Genomic DNA, 18,607 nt, shown 5'->3' on the forward strand with positions numbered 1-18,607 from the left:
CGTTATCAAGGGTTATAGAACCATAGTGGATAAATAGAATTAAGGTACAGGTCAACCACAATGTAATTGACTGATGGAACTGGAAGGGAATGAGTGACCTCCTTTTGCTCCTGTGTTTATAAAACACTAAGGGGGTAGCCATACCTGAAATTCGCAGGTGGGCTATTAATGAGACTGCTAATTGCCACTGAAGCAAACTAACCCCCAATAACCCTTTGCATTCAGAGTATTTTAATATGTTTTGAAATACGTGAAGTGATGGTAAGTTAACATACAAATGAAGGCATTTTTTTGCTCTCCCACCAAAAAATTTAAATGAAGATTACCCTCCCCACGGAAAATGATTTGTGTGCCCTCCATTCCTAATCCTAAACATTTAATGTTCACTCACATAAAGAACAAAACCTCTTTCTAACACATGGCTAATAAATGTCTTGATGTCAGCACAATCCCAAAGGCTTGCCACTGGGCCCATTGCCAGCAGTAACCATCTGAAGAGCTATTCCATCTTCCTGAGTTCATAATCATTCTGTGATCAGTGTTTGTACCTTCGGACGCACTTGAATCACTGGCATAAACAGTCATGACAGTTTGTGGATTAGCTGGCAATAGTTCAACTCTACTTTCCTCTTGGGCTTGTCATGTGAGATAAAAGCGCAGACATTTGATAAATTCCGTAGCAGGGATTTATTACCCCAATTTCCTGGCTTACTCTCCCGGCAATTTTGACTCTATTGTACAATAACAAAATAGACAATCCTCATGCATGAATGTCGGCAGAGTGTTGCCAAGCTGCTCAAGTGGATAACAGGCATCACACTAAGTTAGCCTTGTTCACACTAAGTTAGCCAAGCATTCCAGAAGAAGTGTTTCCACACTTTAGGAGAGGTGTCAAAGCCCTGGGGAGGGACCACATGAGGTTATCAGGATGATGTTACATGGAGAGATCGGAGAAGTTAAGATTGTTCTCCTTAAGACAAAGAAGGTTCGGTGGAGGCCAAAGGGAGCTACTCAGAATCATGACGGACTGTGAAAGGCCAGGAAGGAAGGAACCATTTCCTTCGACAAGGATTGTGAATTAGTGGTCATTGATTTATAACAGCTGCCAAAAAAAAAGTGGGAAACAAAGAGAAATTTGCTCTCACACTAGGTTGTCCAGATTGTGAAGGTGGTGCTGGATTGTAGCACCTGGAAAGAGGGTGTAACAGATTACAGAATGCCTTTTAAAAGGCACTTGGGCATGAATTAAAGGCAGGATTTTTGGCAGTGTGGAGGAACAGAGGGATCTTGGTATTCAAGTACATAGATCCCTCAAAGTTGCCACCAAAGTGGATAGGGTTGTTAAGAAAGTATATGGTGTTTTGGCTTTCATTAAAAGGAGGATTGAGTTTGAGCTGTGTGGTTTTGTTAGAGCTCTACAAGTCTCTGGTGAGACCACACTTGGAATATTGTGTCTAGTTCTAGTTCTAGTTGCCCTACTATAGGAAGGATAAAGAGGCTTTGGAGAGGGTGCAAAGAAGGTTTACCAGGATGATGCCTGGACTGTAGGGCTTGTCATATGAAGAGAGGTTGACTTAGCTTGGACTTTTTTCTCTGGAGAGAAGGAGGAAGAGAGGTGACCTGATCGAGGTATACAAAGTAATGAGAGGCATGGATAGAGTCAATAGCCAGAGACTTTTCCCCAGGGCAGAATTGACTGGGCCGAGGGGTCACAGTTTTACAATATTAGGAGGAAGGTATAGAGGACACGTCACAGGTAGGTTCTTTATGTAGAGTCGTGAATGCAAGGACTGAGTTGCCAGTGGTGGTGGTGGAAGCAGAGTCATTAGGGACATTTAAGCACCTGTTGGACATGCACATGGATAGCAGTGAATTGGTAGGTAAGGTGTGTGTGCGTAGGTAAGGTTATTTTATTTTATATTAGGATTAATCCTTGGCACAACATCGTAGTCCGAAGGGCCTGTTCTGTGCTGTATGTTTCTATGTTCTATGTTCCAATTTAAAGAAAATTAATTTCTTGGCTCAATGGGAAAATCTGGGTGTCAACTTTTTCAAAGAACTAACGCAGGTACAACAGGCTGAATTATCCTCTTCTGTGCAAGAAATCCCTTCAGTTAAGAAAGTGACAAGAGCCCCTTTTAACTTTCAGTAGTCAGTCCAGGCCCTGCCAAGGTCTACACACATGCCATCCAGAATTGCCAACTCTCCAGGTTTGCCCTGACATTCCCAGAAATTGATAATTCATCTCCAAAACACTCTAGGGAAATAATCACCAAGACATTATATAAAATTTGTGTTCATTTTGCATTTTCTTTACTCACTTTCATATATTTGTTGTAAAAATATTGGAGACAGCAGAGAAAAAGATAGTTTGACTAATACTAAAGAATCATCCCATGGTTAATGAGGAGGCTAATGGTTTCCTAACTAGTCATGCAAAGGCAGTCACTATAGAGATCAATATATCGGTTAATCATTGGTGGGAGTTTGTGAGCTCAGCACTACCAGGAAAGACGTCTTGATCAACCAATGATAAAAGGGTAAGCCAGCGTTGGCAGGGGCAAGAGATCAAATGATATAACCTCTAGAAATGTGGCCAATCAGAGTTGGCAAGCCTGTTATCATTTTCGGCAATAATGATTGGTTGGCAATTAGCTCCAGGAGACACTGCCTTTTTTTTATTCATTTACTTATGGGATGAGGGTATCACTGGCAGCATGTTTTGCTCTTGAGAAGTTGAGGTGAGCTGCCTTCTTGAACTGCTGCAGTTCACTTGGTGTAGGTACAACAACAATACCATTAGGAAGGGAGTTCCAGGAGTTTGAACCAATGACGATGAAGAAATGGTCATATATTTCCAAGGCAAGCCAGGATAGTGAATGGCCTGGAGGGGAACTTGCATTTGAAGATGATCCCATGTATCTACTGCTCTTGTTGTTTAAGAAGGAAGGTAGTTGTGGACTTGGAAGGTGCTGTCTGAGGAGCCTTAGCGCATTTGTTCAGTGCATCTTTAGATGGTATACACTGTTGCTGCATTCCCTCGGTGGTGGAAGAAATGAGTGTTTGTGGGTGTGATGCCAATCAAGCAGATTGCTTTTTCCTGGATGGCATCCTGAATTTTGTTGAAGCTGTACACATCCAGACAAGTGGGGAGTACTGCACCACGTGCTTGATTTGTGTTTCGTAAATGGTTGACAGGCTTTGAGAAGACGGAAGGTAAGGTATTCACTGCAAGATTCCGAGCCCTAGGCTTGCTCCTGTAGCTGCAGTACTTATATTACTAACTCAGTTCAATACCTGTTCAGTGGCAATCCCCACGATGTTAATTGTGGGAATTCAGTGATGGTGATATCATTGAATGTCATGGGGCAATGATTAGATTATTTCTTATTGGAGATGGTCATTGCCTTGCACATATGTGGCATAAATGTTACTTGCCACATCTCAGCCAAACCTAGATATTGTCCATGCCTCGCTGTATTCAAGCATGGGCTGTTTCAATATCTGAGGAGTCATGAATATTGTACAGTCATCAGTGATCAACTACATTTTTGACCTTATGATGGAGGGAAGGTCATTGATGAAGCAGCTGAAAATGGTTGAGCCGAGGGCACTACCCTGAGGAACTCCTGCAGAGATGTCCTGGAGCTGAGGTGACTGACCTCTAACCAGGACAACCATCTTCCTTAGGACCGGTATGCCTCTGACCAGTGGAGAGTTTTACCCAATTTCCATTGACTCCAGTTTTGCAAGGACTCTTTGGTGGCATACTCAGTCAAATGCAGCCTTGATGCCAAGGGCAGTCACTCACACCTTACCTCTGCAATTCAATTATTTTGGCCTGGCAAAATCCAAACTAAGTACCAATGAGCAAGTCATTGTTAACCCAAGTGTTGCTTGATAGCACTGTTGATGACACCTACTATCACTTTACTGATGATTGAGAGTAGATTGATGTGATGATAATATGTGGGAGAGATTTGTCCTTTTTTTTGTGTGGGACATACCTGGGCAATTTGCCACATGGTTGGGTAGATGCCAGTGTTGAGCTGTATTGACCAGTTTACTAGGGGCATAGCAAGTTTGGAGCACATGTATTCTGTAGTATTACCAGAATGTTGATCGAGCCCATTCCCCTCGCAGCATCCAGCATCATTTGTTGATATCACGTGGAGTGAACCAAATTGGCTGAAATCTATCACCTGTTTTGCTGGGGAACCTCTGGAGGAGACCAAGATGGATCATCCAATCACCACTGCTTCAAACATCCCCAGCATCACAAATGCTGACTTCCCCCTTTCCCTCATTCAGTGCTCTAAGGTTGACTGAAACACCATATACTGCAATCTTAGGTGAGCTCCAACCCAGAGCAGACCAGAGATTCAACACAGGATTGTCTTATGTGTGTAGTTCAGTGCAAGTGATGCATTTAAGCTTGAGGTAACATAGTTTGGGAGAAGATTTGTAGCTCGAGTGCTCGTTGTTGTGGTTCTGTTCACCGAGCTGGGAATTTGTGTTGCAGACGTTTCGTCCCCTGTCTAGGTGACATCCTCAGTGCTTGGGAGCCTCCTATGAAGCGCTTCTGTGATGCGGCAGGTACAAATCACTATAAATGCCGGAGGAAACATCACAGAAGCGCTTCACAGGAGGCTCCCAAGCACTGAGGATGTCACCTAGACAGGGGATGAAACGTCTGCAGCACAAATTACCAGCTCGGCAAACAGAACCACAACATTGACGTGACATTACTAAGGAATTAGTGACGTGGGAACCAGTTCTTTAAAGTCTTTGCTTCTGAAACTAGTTATTTTTATCAAGGGATTCCCTGGCTCTCGGTACCACATTGAGAGAAATGTTAGACTGAATTTTGATCACAGTGCGCATGTACAAGATGGATTGGGCCCACTGCCCCCAGTCTCAGATCAGAGGCAGTCACAAAATCTTCTGAGTGCTGCGGTGTGCTTTGTAAAAGCAGTTTCTCTGGGGACTTGTTACAGTTGTTCCTTTGAGGTTAAACCATCTGCCTCAGACTTCAACCCTTACCCAAACCTATGCCACCACATGCCAACTTATTCCAACTCAATCCCTCTTGATCCTATATAGCCCCAAACCTACTTAGCCAGTGTCCCACCATTGGCAGAACTCAGAAGCCAGATCTAGATTAAAAAAAACAAAGGCATAAAAATTTATTATGGCTTTCAATATAATTTTTAAAATCCCAATTATGAAAGCCCATTTAAAACTCAAATCTCTTCAAGTAAGTAATCCCTATTAAAAATAAGCACTGATATGTATACACAGTCTCACATTCTATAACAGTTAATCATTTAATAACCTCCCCCTCCTCCTCCTCCCCAACCCCCCCCAAACAATAAAACCCACCCAGTGGGATAATTATAAATAGTGAAAATCAAGCAAGTAATATCAATGCCATTGCCCTTGGGAAATGTCAACCAACAACTGTTGTAATTGCTAGAGCAATTTTTTTCAACTCTCACAGACACACCCAGCATTTCTTTTTAGTTTTTTTAAAGGCAGAGAATTCAAATAACTTCACAAGTTGATAGTTCTACAGACCACAAGCATTTGCATCTACTCTAACAATTCATTACTCCCACAATGGGATAAGGCCCTTGCTACAGTCAGAACAGTGTCTGTTTGAACTCAGTACTGAGTTCAAATAGTGAACCTTCATTCAAAGGTTGTGGGTTCGAGTCCCACCAGAATCGGGTTTTAAGCTGCATTCTTCCAATACCTTCTATCCCAACCTCAAATTCACCTGGACTGTCTCAGACTCCTCCCTCCCCTTCCTAGACCTTTCCATTTCTATCTCGGGCGACCGAATCAACACAGACATCTACTATAAACCGACTGACTCCCACAGCTACCTGGACTACACCTCCTCCCACCCTGCCCCCTGTAAAAACGCCATCCCATATTCCCAATTCCTTCGTCTCCGCCGCATCTGCTCCCAGGAGGACCAGTTCCAATACCGAACAACCCAGATGGCCTCCTTCTTCAAAGACCGCAGATTCCCCCCAGATGTGATCGACGATGCCCTCCACCACATCTCCTCCACTTCCCGCTCCTCCGCCTTTGAGCCCCACCCCCCCAACCGCCACCAGGACAGAACCCCACTGGTTCTCACTTACCACCCCTCCAACCTCCGTATACAGCGTATCATCCACCACCTCCAAACAGACCCCACCACCAGGGATATATTTCCCTCCCCTCCCCTATCAGTGTTCCGCAAAGACCACTCCTTTCGTGACTCCCTCGTCAGGTCCACACCCCCCACCAACCCAAGCACTCCCGGCATCTTCCCCTGCAACCGCAGGAAATGCAAAACTTGCGCCCACACCTTCTCCCTTACCTCTCTCCAAGGCCCCAAGGGATCCTTCCATATCCGCCACAAATTCACCTGCACCTCCACACACATCATCTATTGCATCCGCTGCACCCGATGTTGCCTCCTCTATATTGGGGAGACAGGCCGCCTACTTGCTTCAGGGAACACCTCTGGGACGCCCGGACCAACCAACCCAACCATCCCGTGGCTCAACACTTCAACTCCCCCTCCCACTCCACCAAGGACATGCAGGTCCTTGGACTCTTCCATCGCCAGAACATAACAACACGACGGTTGGAGGAAGAGCGCCTTATCTTCCGCCTGGGAACCCTCCAACCACAAGGGATGAACTCAGATTTCTCCAGTTTCCTCATTTCCCCTCCACCCACCTTGTCTCAGTCGATTCCCTCGAACTCAGCACAGCCCTCCTAACCTGCAATTTTCTTCCTGACATCTCCGCCCCCACCCCATTCCGGCCTATCACCCCCACCTTGACCTCCTTCCACCTACCACATCTCCATCGCCCCTCCCCCAAGTCCCTCCTCCCTACCTTTTATCTTAGCCTGCTGGACACATTTTCCTCATTCCTGATGAAGGGCTTTTGCCCAAAACGTCGAATTTCCTGTTCCTTGGATGCTGCCTGACCTGCAACACATTTTCAGCACTGAGTTCAATTAGTCCTGCTGAGTTCCATCATGTGTGAACAACAACCTATTCCTTTTCCCCTATTGGCAAAAATGGAATCTGTCAAAAAAATGGAATGAGTTTTTCACATTAAGGTCCAATCCATCATGTTTAGAGGTCCAGTCTCCACAATAATCGGGCCCACAGTATCTGGTGTGGGTCTTGAATGCTCAAAGCTCTGACTCAATTAGCGCTTTGTTGAACTTAAGCAGCTCACATGTAAAGGTGCTCCTTGAATCCTGTTAATGGAGAGAGTTCTAGGATTTTGATCAAGTGAAGATGAAGGGACAACATTGAATTCCACATCAGACTGATGTGTAACTTGAAGAGGAATTTGTAGATAACCTTGCTGCCTTGTTCTCCTCGTTTGTGGAGTTCACATATTTGGAAGGTGCTGTTGAATAAGTTTTGGTGAATTGCTACAACAAATCTTCTAGGTTGAACACACACTGCTACTGTTATGTGTCCATTTTGGTGAGAGTGATTGCTTAAGATAGTGGATGGTGTACCAATTTTAATGGAGAGGAGAAAATTCAGGATATGACATTTTGACGCTGAAAATTGTACTGTTGGCTCTCAATATCAGTGAAAATAAATCTCACCTTGCATTGTTCCTTAGACATGTGGAGGCATGACAGCATTGACTTTTCAAAACTTGTTAAAGCTTCAAGAGATCTAAATGTATTTGGAGTGTGATTGTAAGTTAAGGTGCAGAGGTCTTCGTCAACTGGGTGTCAAGATACGTTGAAAGAAATGTACCTCCAAACTACTGAGATTGGGTTTGAGGATGTTAGTTGAGAATGGGATGGGATCTGGTAACTTTCACTATCCAATTATTCAGAACACTCAGACTAGCCTGTATTTTCTGATAGGTATTACTGTGATAACCCATAATATTCTGATGTGTTGTTTTTGTGGTTTAAGGCAAGGCCTGTTTTATTTGTTGGGGAATATTTTTAAGAAGATCCGTTCTGACTTCATCCCAACAGTCAAGGTCTATAACTTGGTGGATCTGAGCTGAGGTAGGAGTCGGTTCAGACTCCCCAATAAATCCGGTGTAGTCAAGATTTTCTATTTAGTTAGTTTTGTTGATAAGGAGGTCTAGTCACACTCCCAGTAAACAATGGAGGCAAAAATCTGCGGCATGTGGAAATGAGATCCCTGCGAGAAAGTAGTTTTCAAACGTAGTGATAAGTTTAAACAGGCAATATTGGTTTCAGTTCAATTAAGAGATCCATATAATGCGTACCAGCCGTGACTTTGTAGTATTCTGACTGCTGAGTTTGAACATCTTTGGTTCCCATTCCAGAGCACAGTACTGAGGGAGTGCTGTGCTGTGCTGTTAGAGTTAATGTCTTTCAGATAAGACATTAAACTGACGCCCTATACCCTAGACCGGCGGAGCGGTCCTCTTCTAGGGGATCATCCTCTGCGACCGAGCGCTGAGCTTTGGGAGGGACGCACATGGAGCTGTGAGGGAAAGGGGACACCCGCCTAGCCAGCCAGATCAACCGAATCAACCCTAGTGATCAATGGGGTGACAGATGTCAAAGCCAGATCGCCCTCACACCTGTCTATTCTCTCAGTTGGATTTTAAAGGTGGCTGTTATCTGGAAAGCAGGCACAGAAGTTATTCCTGGTGTTCTGGATAACATATGTCACTCAGTGAACATCACAACACCAAGTTATTTGCTGTTTTTAGACTCTTACTGTTTATAAACAGGCTGCCATGTTACTCTTTTGCAAGAGTGGCTACAGTTTTTGGTAATTTATTCTTAACCAAATATTCACTACTGTGTTTCCTACATTACAACAGAGTGAATGCTTACTTTGCTGTGCAGATCTTGGAGATTTCTTGAAGTTGTAAAAGGCACTATATAAAGGGAAGCCAATCTTTCCAATGTGTGCAGGTTTGGGTTTAGCTATGTGGCAACCACTTACCTTGTGGTATTACACATAAAGTACGTTTAGTGCTGTGAAGATAGCAGAGTTTGTTTCAGAGCCAAGCCCAAGCTAGCCAGCAAAAGTCAGCATCATCAGGGCAGAAAGCAGGAAAATGGGAAGAGTAGCCATCTGAAGAACTGTACCACATTTTGCCTACAAAGTACATGTCACAGATAAGACATTGTAAAGATCTACTGCTGAATCCTTGGAAAACAGCCCACTTACAGATATAGTTGTGGTTTGCTATTTCAAAGCTACTTCACTCAAATAAGTCATAGCCATAGAGATGTACAGCATGGAAACAGACCCTTTGGTCCAACCCGTCCATGCTGACCAGATATCCCAACCCAATCTAGTCCCACCTGCCAGCACCCGGCCCTTATCTTTCTAAACCCTTCCTATTCATAAACCCATCCAAATGCCTCTTACATGTTGCAATTGTACCAGCCTCCACCAATTCCTCTGGCAGCTCATTCCATACACATACCACCCTCTGTGTGAAAAAGTTGCCCCTTAGGTCTCTTTCATATCTTTCCCCTCTCACCCTCAACCTATGCCCTTTAGTTCTGGACTCACCGACCCCAGGGAAAAGACTTTGCCTATTTACTCTATCCATGCCCCTCATAATTTTGTAAACCTCTATAATGACACCCCTCTGACGCTCCAGGGAAAACAGCCCCAGTCTGTTCAGCCTCTCCCTAGCTGCCCATGGGACATTGTGAACAGTGAGGAGGGTAGAGTGGAACTTCAAATGGACATAGGTATGTTGCTGGAATGGATGGACAGGTGGCAGTTGAAGTTCAAAGAGGAAAAAGGTGAAATGATTAAATTCAGTGGAAAGAACATGGAGAGTTCATAGATAATAAAGGGCACAATTCTAATGTGGGTGCAGAATCAAAGGGATATGGGCATATATGTGCATAAGTCATTGAAGGTGACAGGATACGTTGAGAGAGTGGTAAAAAAGTATACAGTGTCCTGAGCTTTATTAATAAGAGTATACAGTTCAAGAGCAAGAAGTTTAAGATGAATTTGTAAAAGACACTAGGTAAGTTTAATTTTGGGCTATTTCACCCAGTTCTGGGATCCTCACTTTAGGAAAGATATGAAGGCTTTAGAGAAAGCACAGGGAAGATTCATGAGAATGCTTTCTGAAATGAGGAACTTCAGTTATCACAGTAGGTTGGAGAAAAATGGGCAGTTTTCCTTGAAAAAGAGAAGGCTGAGAGGAGATTTGACATTTGATACGATCATGGCTGATCTGATTCTTGTCTACCCTTGATACCTTTGACTCCCTGTTAGTCAGGAATCTGTCTACATCTACCTTAAAAATATCCCATGATCCCATCCATTAGAATTCCACATTCCTCCGAGTGAAGAAAGACCTCCTTATCTCTCTCCTAGATGGAAACTCTCCTATTTTGAAACTATGAACCCTAGTTCTCAGTTCTTCCATTAGGCATAACATCCTTCAAGCATCCAAACTGTCAGATCCCCTCAGGATCTAATATGTTTCAAACAATCACATGTCATTCTTTTAAACTCCAATGGATACAGCCCCTACATTTCTTATAAGATAACTACATCATCCAAAGAATTAGTTGGTGAGCCATCTTTGAATTGTTTTCAATGCAATTATGTGCATTTTTTAAATAAAGCAACCAAAACTCTGACCAATGCCCTATACAACCGCAGCAAAACATCCCTACTTTTATATTCCATTCCCCCTGCAATAAATGGCAAAGTTCTGTCTGGCATCTTAATCACTTGCAGTACCTGCATACTACCCTTTTGTGATCCATGTGGTAAGACACTAAGATTCTCCTGTATCTCAGAGTTCTACAACTTCTTCCCATTTAAATAATGTGCTGCTTTTCTGTTCTTACTGTCAAAGTGGAAAACTATACATTTTCCCACATTATACTCCATCTGCCAATTTTTTGGCATGTTCACTTCACCTACCTGCGTTCCTTTGCTGACTCCTTAGGTCCTCTTCACAATCTACTCTCCTACCTATTCTTGTGTCACCAACAAATCTCTGCATACCAGTCTCTTCATCCAAGTCATTCACATAGGCCGTAAATGGTTGAGACCCGAACATTGACTCCTGTAGAACGCCACTTGTTACATCTTGCCAACCCAGAACTAACCCATTTATGCCCCCCCCCTCTCTTTCCTATTAGCTAACCAGTCCTCTATCCATGTTAATATGTTACTTCCAAAGCCGTGGGCTCTTATTTTGTTTAATAACCTTTGATGTGGCAACCTCTGAAGTACTCTTGGAAATTCAAGTACACCACTTCAACGCTTTCCTCTTTGCTTCTTACTTTCTCAAACAGCTCAAATGAACTTGCCAAACACTATTTTCCTTACACAAAACCCTGTTGAATGTGGCTGTTTGCACTGAGACTTTCAAAGTACCTTGCTGTGACGTTCTCAATAATAGATACCAACATTTCCTGTATAATGGAGGCTAGTTTAACAGGCCTGAAGCCATCAGATTTGAGGCCTTCCATTCACCACCTTGTACAGTATAAGCATTTCTTCTTTAAAAAAAATGTTCAGACACTTGGGACAGAAGGCAATCCATACTTTTTGCTGTGACACGCTGACACATTTTTTTTTAAATTGGTCCATGATACAAGGAGTTTTGCTGATTAACACTTCACTTTTCATGATGCCCAACACTGTTTCTTTCCAAATCATGCTGACAGACTCTGGGAGTAATCACACTACTAATGTACAGAATTGAATAATTTGTTGAAATCCAAGATAATCTCAGAACTCTAAGATGAGAGTCAAGATGAAAGTAAAATGGTAAGGAAGCATCTGTGGAGAGAAAAACTGTTTGTATTTCAGGTTGATGAACTTTCATCAATTTAAACATTAACAATAACCTTTGAGTAACTCTCTCTACTGTTAAACACCATATCCCCTGTGTACTTCTTAGAATACATTACATAGGAATAGAAACAGTCCTTTTAGCTCCTCAAACCAGTCCCACCAACATCCAGTCAGATAGTTGCTGAGCTGATTCTCAGGTTTCTTGGTTTTGTAACCTTTAATACCTTTGGCCATCAAATGCCTGGCAATTTCAATCATAAAATTTTCCTAGCTTCAACTCCCAGCCTTCCATTTTCTGCCCCTCTTAACTGAAAGCACACTAGACTCTGATGCCCATGCCCTGAGTTGTACCAAGTACTGTTTCCTATTACCTCTATACTCAGTGACTTATATTGGCACCTGGTTGAACAATGAGTAAAAAGTGAGGTCTGCAGATGCTGGAGATCACAGTTGAAAACGTGTTGCTGGTTAAAGCACAGCAGGTTAGGCAGCATCCAAGGAACAGGAAATTCGACGTTTCGGGCCAGAGCCCTTCATCAGGATGCAGGGCTCTGGCCCGAAACGTCGAATTTCCTGTTCCTTGGATGCTGCCTCACCTGCTGTGCTTTAACCAGCAACACATTTTCAACCTGGTTGAACAATGTTTTGTTAGTAAAATTCTCATTCTCGTTTCCAAATCCTTCCATGACACTGCTCCTCTTTGTTTCTTTCCTTTCATCCACCCATTCAAATTACTGCATCCCTCCAATTCTTACTCATGAGCATTTCAGATTTTAATTGTTTCAGCATTAGTGGCTGAATTTTCTGTTGCCAAGGACACACATTCCGGGAATTTCTTTTTGTCTCATTTCCTCCCTTAGGACACTCAAATATTAAGTAGTCTAAACTGCCAAATATAAACAGTTTCCGAACTTGTACCTCAGTCCCTCTTGCCAGCCAATGCTTGAGGTTCAACCAGAACGGTTTAAGCCTTATAGCAACCAGCTGAACCCTAAACGGAAATTTTCTGTTTCCTTTATCCCCTGCCTCCGCTTTCTCTCAGTATATTTTCCTGCTTTCTCTTTGTTCGCCGAGCCCTACTTTTTCTTTTACTCTGCCTCTCTCACTTCATTGTTTCCTTTTTTTTTGTATATCTCACTTCAGTTTTTTCAGCTCTCTGACTGTGTCTTAATCTTTCTCTCACTGTCACTTTTAACCTTTCGCCATCTCTGCTCTGTCTGTCTCTACTCTCTCCTCTCTGCCTACAGTGCTCCTCTTTCCTCTGAAAAAAAGACCCAGACTGACAGTCTGCAACTGTTCCAACAAATGGGAACACTATTGACAATTTAACACAATAAATCACGCTGCGCCTGGAGTTAATTCAGGGATATGGCTATATTATATGTCTCTGTGTGCTCCCAAATATAAGGTCCACCCCCCCCCCCCACCTCTAAATTTCATTGCCACATCAACTGCCACCCAGAACAAAGGAGAATACAGCTCACACACCAACTGTCTTTATGCCTGGGCTCTGTTCAGTTCCAGCCATAGAAATAGGCTTCACTGTGTCACCTTCCATTTCAAAATAGAAGCGTTTGGACTCTCAGACCCGACACACCTTTTTCATGCTGTTAAATGACCATTGATTCCTGCATCGCAACAGAAAAACTCAGCAGGCTCTCCTTTGTTTAATTTAGTCACTTTGTACAGTGAAAAATCACACACCAGGTTATGATCCAACAGGTTTATTTGGAAGCACTAGTTTTCAGAATGCTGCTCCTTCTTCAGGTGGTTCATCAGGAATGATGGAAGGCTTATGCCCGAAACGTCGACTCTCTCCTGTTCCTCAAATACTGCCTGACCTGCTGTGCTTTTCCAGCGCCACACTTTGTGACCCCGCGACATGCAGCTCAAATGTTCCTTAACCTCAAAGTGGTGAGAACGCAGAACTTGCTAACATGTCAGGCAGCTGAGAGAAATTGTATGGATGGATTTAAGGGGAAGCTCGATAGGTACATGAGGCAGAAAGGTTATGCTGGTAAGTTGCACATGTTCCATAAAAACGGAAGAAGCTGGAGGTTGCCTTTTGGTTTATAGAGGAGAAAGTGAGGACTGCAGATGCTGGAGATCAGAGTTGAAAATGTGTTGCTGGAAAAGCGCAGCAGGTCAGGCAGCATCCAAGGAACAGGAGATTCGACGTTTCGTGCATAAGCCTGAAGAAGGGCTTATGCCTGAAACGTCGAATCTCCTGTTCCTTGGATGCTGCCTGACCTGCTGCGCTTTTGGTTTATAGTATCAGCTCTGCTATTCAAATACAATCGTGACTGATCCTCAACCTCAGTTCTACTTTCCACACTATGTCAATCTCCCTTAATGCTGTTTTTGTCCAATAGTCTATCAATGTCTGTCTTCAATTGACTCAGACTGAGAATCTACAGCTCTCTGGATTAGACAATTCCAAGGATCCTTCATCCTTTCGCCTGAAGAAATTTCTCCTCGCTTCCATTTTAAATGTCTAACAGTTTATTCTGAGATCATGTCCCCGAGTGAAAGGAGAACAGAAAGAGGCTAATATGAAGAAAAAAGCTGGTGTGCACTAGTTTGGTTGAATGGCCTGTTTCGTTCTGTACATTTCATGTAATTCTATGCAAGTGATCCCGTTGCAAAGACCAAGGATTAAAACCAAAGCTTTCTGGAAAGTGTCTGGCCAGCACCACTGATTTCGTACCACTTCCAGCTGCAGAGTTGGTGACCACGCAAGGGGGTTGCTGGGAAAAGGTTCAGTTTGGGGCACTGGAGACTTTCAGGTTGCTGCATGCCTGTACAACTGAGAGGGATCATCGATATGGGACCAAAACAATTTACCAAGAATATGGAATGCAACCAGCTTAATCTGTTGTCAAATCCACTAACATACAGTGAAAGACCTATTTGGTGTATGTGATATTAAAATAATTGATAAAGTGATCAAAGATCACTAACTTTTAGCCTCTATCTTCGTCACGTTGTTGAGGGGCCAGTATAATTGCATGATCTGAAGGCTGCACCCAACCCATAGAACACCCAGCTAGCTCACTCTCTCAGGTCTTTGACTGTCCAGAAACATCCCTGGTGACCTTGCCCCATACTTTGACTAATCCTCTCATCGACCGTGGTAAAGCTGGGAGTTGTATGAATTGATTCTTTTGTCAGTCAATGAGCTAGAATACAAAGAGTCAGAAGTTAAGCTTCAGCTGTACTGAGTCTTGATTGGCCCCTCCTGCTCTGGACAATCGTATTGAGTTCCATGTATTGCACAACTTCACTAAGATATACCAGGCCTTTAAAAAAAATTCGAAGAACAGGGTTGCGTAAATGTGGCTGGCATTCTCTTAAGTGTGGACAGATAAGGAGTTGTGTAATTGAATTATTTAATATAATTAAAAAGGAGTTGGTGGGGTAAATATTGTAAGACAATTCCCTTTTTGAGAAAGTCAAAAACAAAGACATGAGTTTAAAATTTTAAGTTAAACCATTCAGGAATGAAGTAAGTTATCCATTTTTACACAAAAAGTAGTAGAAATCTAAGAAATCTAGGGGTCTGATGAGCTGAGTTGTTCAGATGTGGATAAGGTTATGCCAACAGCATGGGTTCGATCACCATTCCTACTGAAGTCAATTAAGATCGGTCTCTTCATCCTAATGGTGATTTAAAAAATCCGAAGACTTTACCTTCGTTTGGCAAATAATTTCTGAGGATCTACGTTAAGATAGAGAACTCAAGGAAAAGAAATAACACATCCTTTTTGGGGGAAGAGATTTCAACTAGTATCCTGAGGATTACAATTGACCAGAATTTGGACTGGAGAAGCCATATAAATACTGTGGCTGCAGGAGCAGGTAATAAGCTCAGAGGTCTGTGGTTGTAACTCACCTTGATCTCTCCCAATGGGTGTCCACTATCTGCAGGGCACAAGCCAGATGGCTGATGCAGCTATTAAAGAGATCCAGCATCACCTCCAGTGTGCTAGTGCAGCCTTCAGCCCATCTGAGGAAAAGTGTGTTTGAGAACAACAACATCAGTTCTGACACCAACATCGTAGTTTGCAGATCTTTGGTGGTTCCCACCCTCCTATATGGCTGAGACATGGACCGTCTAGAGCAGACTCCTCATTAAGGCATGGGAGCAGTACCAGCAATGCTGCCTGTGCAAGATCCTGCAAATGCATTGGGAAGAAAGATGCACCAATACTCGCAGCATTAACCAGGACAACATCCCCAGTATTGAGGCATTGACAACACTTGTTTGGCTGCGATGGGCTGGGCATGTCTGCATGACTGACTCTGTCTCTCAGCTTTGAAATGGCAGGTGAGACCCAGGTGGACACAGGAAGTGCTTCATGGATACCCTTAAGGCCTCACTGGCGAAGTGTGACATTCCCACAGACACTTGTAACTCGCTGGCCTAAGACCATCAAAAGCGGAAGAGCAGTATCCGGGAAGGAATTGAGCACTTAGAGACTGCCAGCGGGACAAAATGCAAGCCAGGCGAGAAAAACCACAAAAGGGGCATGCTGCCTCAATGCCACACCCACCCCTTCCCACTGCCCCAAGTGTGACTGAGCCTGTGGTAGCTATATCGGTCTATATAGCCACCTATGGCCTCAGCCTGCATGGAAGAGAGTCATCCTTGTCTGCGAGAGATTGCTGATGATGAGAATACTTTTCACTTGTCTGAATGGTTGCAGCAACAACAACACCATCTAGGACAAAGCAGCTCGCTTGATTGGCACCACATCTACCAGCTTCAACATTTGTTCTTTTCATCGTGAACAATACAGTAGCAGCAAATACCATTTTCAGATGCACTTTAGCAACTCAGTGACATCTTCGACAGCATCTTCCAAACTCGATCTCTACCACTAGAAGAGCACGCCACCATCTGTCTGCGACTTCCCCTCCCAATCCCACACCATCCTGATTTGAAACTGTTCTTCCGCTGTCACTGGGTCACAATCCTGGAACTCCCTAGCGGCACCTGTAAGTGTGCCTATCCCCAAGTGATTCAAGAAGGCAGCTCACCATCCCCTTCTCAAGGGCAATTAGGGCTAAGCAATAAACGCTGACCCAGCCAACAAAGCTCACAAATCACATAAATAGAAAAAAATTAAAAAGCTGTTCAAAGTGAGTCAAATGTTTCAAGAATGAAGTTTAGATTTGAATTGGCTAAGTATTTCAAGGGATGTGGAGCTAAGATGGGGTAAAGTGAATCACTTTACAGAGCACTTGTATCCAACTGAATGGTGCAATGGGCTCTAGGCTGAATGGACTACTCTTATGATTCCTTTGACAAACCTATCACTTCTGTTTTTGGTGTGGAATTGCCCTTTGAGCACTGGGAAGTGAGTTGTGCATACATTGCAGAGCTGATAGATACTTCATAATGTCTCTGTCAGACATTTGTTAAAGAATGAAGGGAGCATACAACTAATTGTTTGTGATAATTGCCCCATTAGGGAGCCTCCTGTCAGAGCAGCTGAGCTGTTTACACAAACAGGACGTTGAATTTTATTTGGATGGACAGTTTGATTAATTGTGAAGCAATCTTTCTTTGCACCAGGTTGATTTCAAAGTAAAGACAGAGTTCAACATCACGTCCCTGTTTAACGTTGCCTCGTTCATCATTGTTTTGCTTTAGCATTGTGGGTAAAATAGGGCCAGTTTTTATACTGGATGCCAATAGTTGACTTCAGCATTATTTTGCACAATGGCCATCATAGTACTGTCCAAAAATGTGCAGGTTAGGTGGATTGGCTCTGGTAAGTGCAAGGGTTAGAGGGATAGGGTGAGGCTCAACCCTTCCTTTACTCTGATCCTTACTGTCCTTGACTCTCTCTCAATCCACTTCTCCCATTCATTAACTCCCAATCTCATTCCCCTTTTGCTCTGGGGATATAATTATGCAGACTAGCAATCCTCAGAAAGGTGCATCTGCACATCTCTCAAATACCTTCAGAGAGACTGGTATTCCATCACTGAGTCACTATTTATTTACAAAATGCTCAGAGTGAACAGGATCTCTGATACTCCTGTTCTTTTTTTCTCTCTCTTTTTGCTTTTTAACCCCCACACTACCACCTAACTGCAGGAGTGCTTATTTTTTTCCCCAGCACCCATGTTGTGTGTGAGCAGGTGTGAGACACAGTAAAAGACACAAGGTGCACAAATCTTTATTCAAATTTCCATCACCAGGAAGATAGGAAAACACCCGAGTAGCCTGTGACAAGCAGTGCCCTTCACAAAAGGGCAATGCTGTGTGATCAAACAGTGATGGGGAGGGCAGGAATTAAATCAAAATAGAATTGGAGGGGGAAATGATGCACTCCACTCCCTGCGGCGCCCACCTCTCCCTGAACAACTCCAGGATGTCGGTGGACACCGCGTGCTCCTTCTCCAAGGACACCCGGGCTCTAACGTAACCACGGGAGTGGGGCACGCAGTCGGCCCTCACGACCCCCTCCACGGCCCGCTGCCTGGACCTGTTTATGGCCAGTTTGGCCAGGCCCAGGAGCAGACCCACGAGGAGATCTTCAGACCTGCCCGCCCTCCCTCCTTCCCCCGTACCGGGTGCCCGAAGATCAGGAGTGTGCCTCCTATTTGTTTTCTTTCTATTTCTTTTTTCTTGTCCTCAGAGGCAGCTCTCAGAGTGAACAGAACCTCTGACACTTCTGTTTATTTTTCCCCCCACATTATCACCTAACTGCGGTCGTGCTTATTTTACCCCAGCACCCATGTTGTGTGTGCACGCAGGTGTGAGACGCAGTGAGA

General features: G+C 43.7%; 1 protein-coding gene across 2 annotated transcripts in view; it reads left to right on the forward strand.

Annotated features, from left to right (window-relative positions):
* camta1a (calmodulin binding transcription activator 1a) overlaps positions 1-18,607 on the forward strand; it is a 1,231,004-nt gene that overhangs the window by 1,122,371 nt on the left and 90,026 nt on the right. The gene's annotated exons all lie outside the window — the stretch shown is intronic.

The sequence above is a fragment of the Hemiscyllium ocellatum genome, chromosome 37 (assembly GCF_020745735.1).
Source record: "Hemiscyllium ocellatum isolate sHemOce1 chromosome 37, sHemOce1.pat.X.cur, whole genome shotgun sequence".
Taxonomy (NCBI): Eukaryota; Metazoa; Chordata; class Chondrichthyes; order Orectolobiformes; family Hemiscylliidae; genus Hemiscyllium; species Hemiscyllium ocellatum.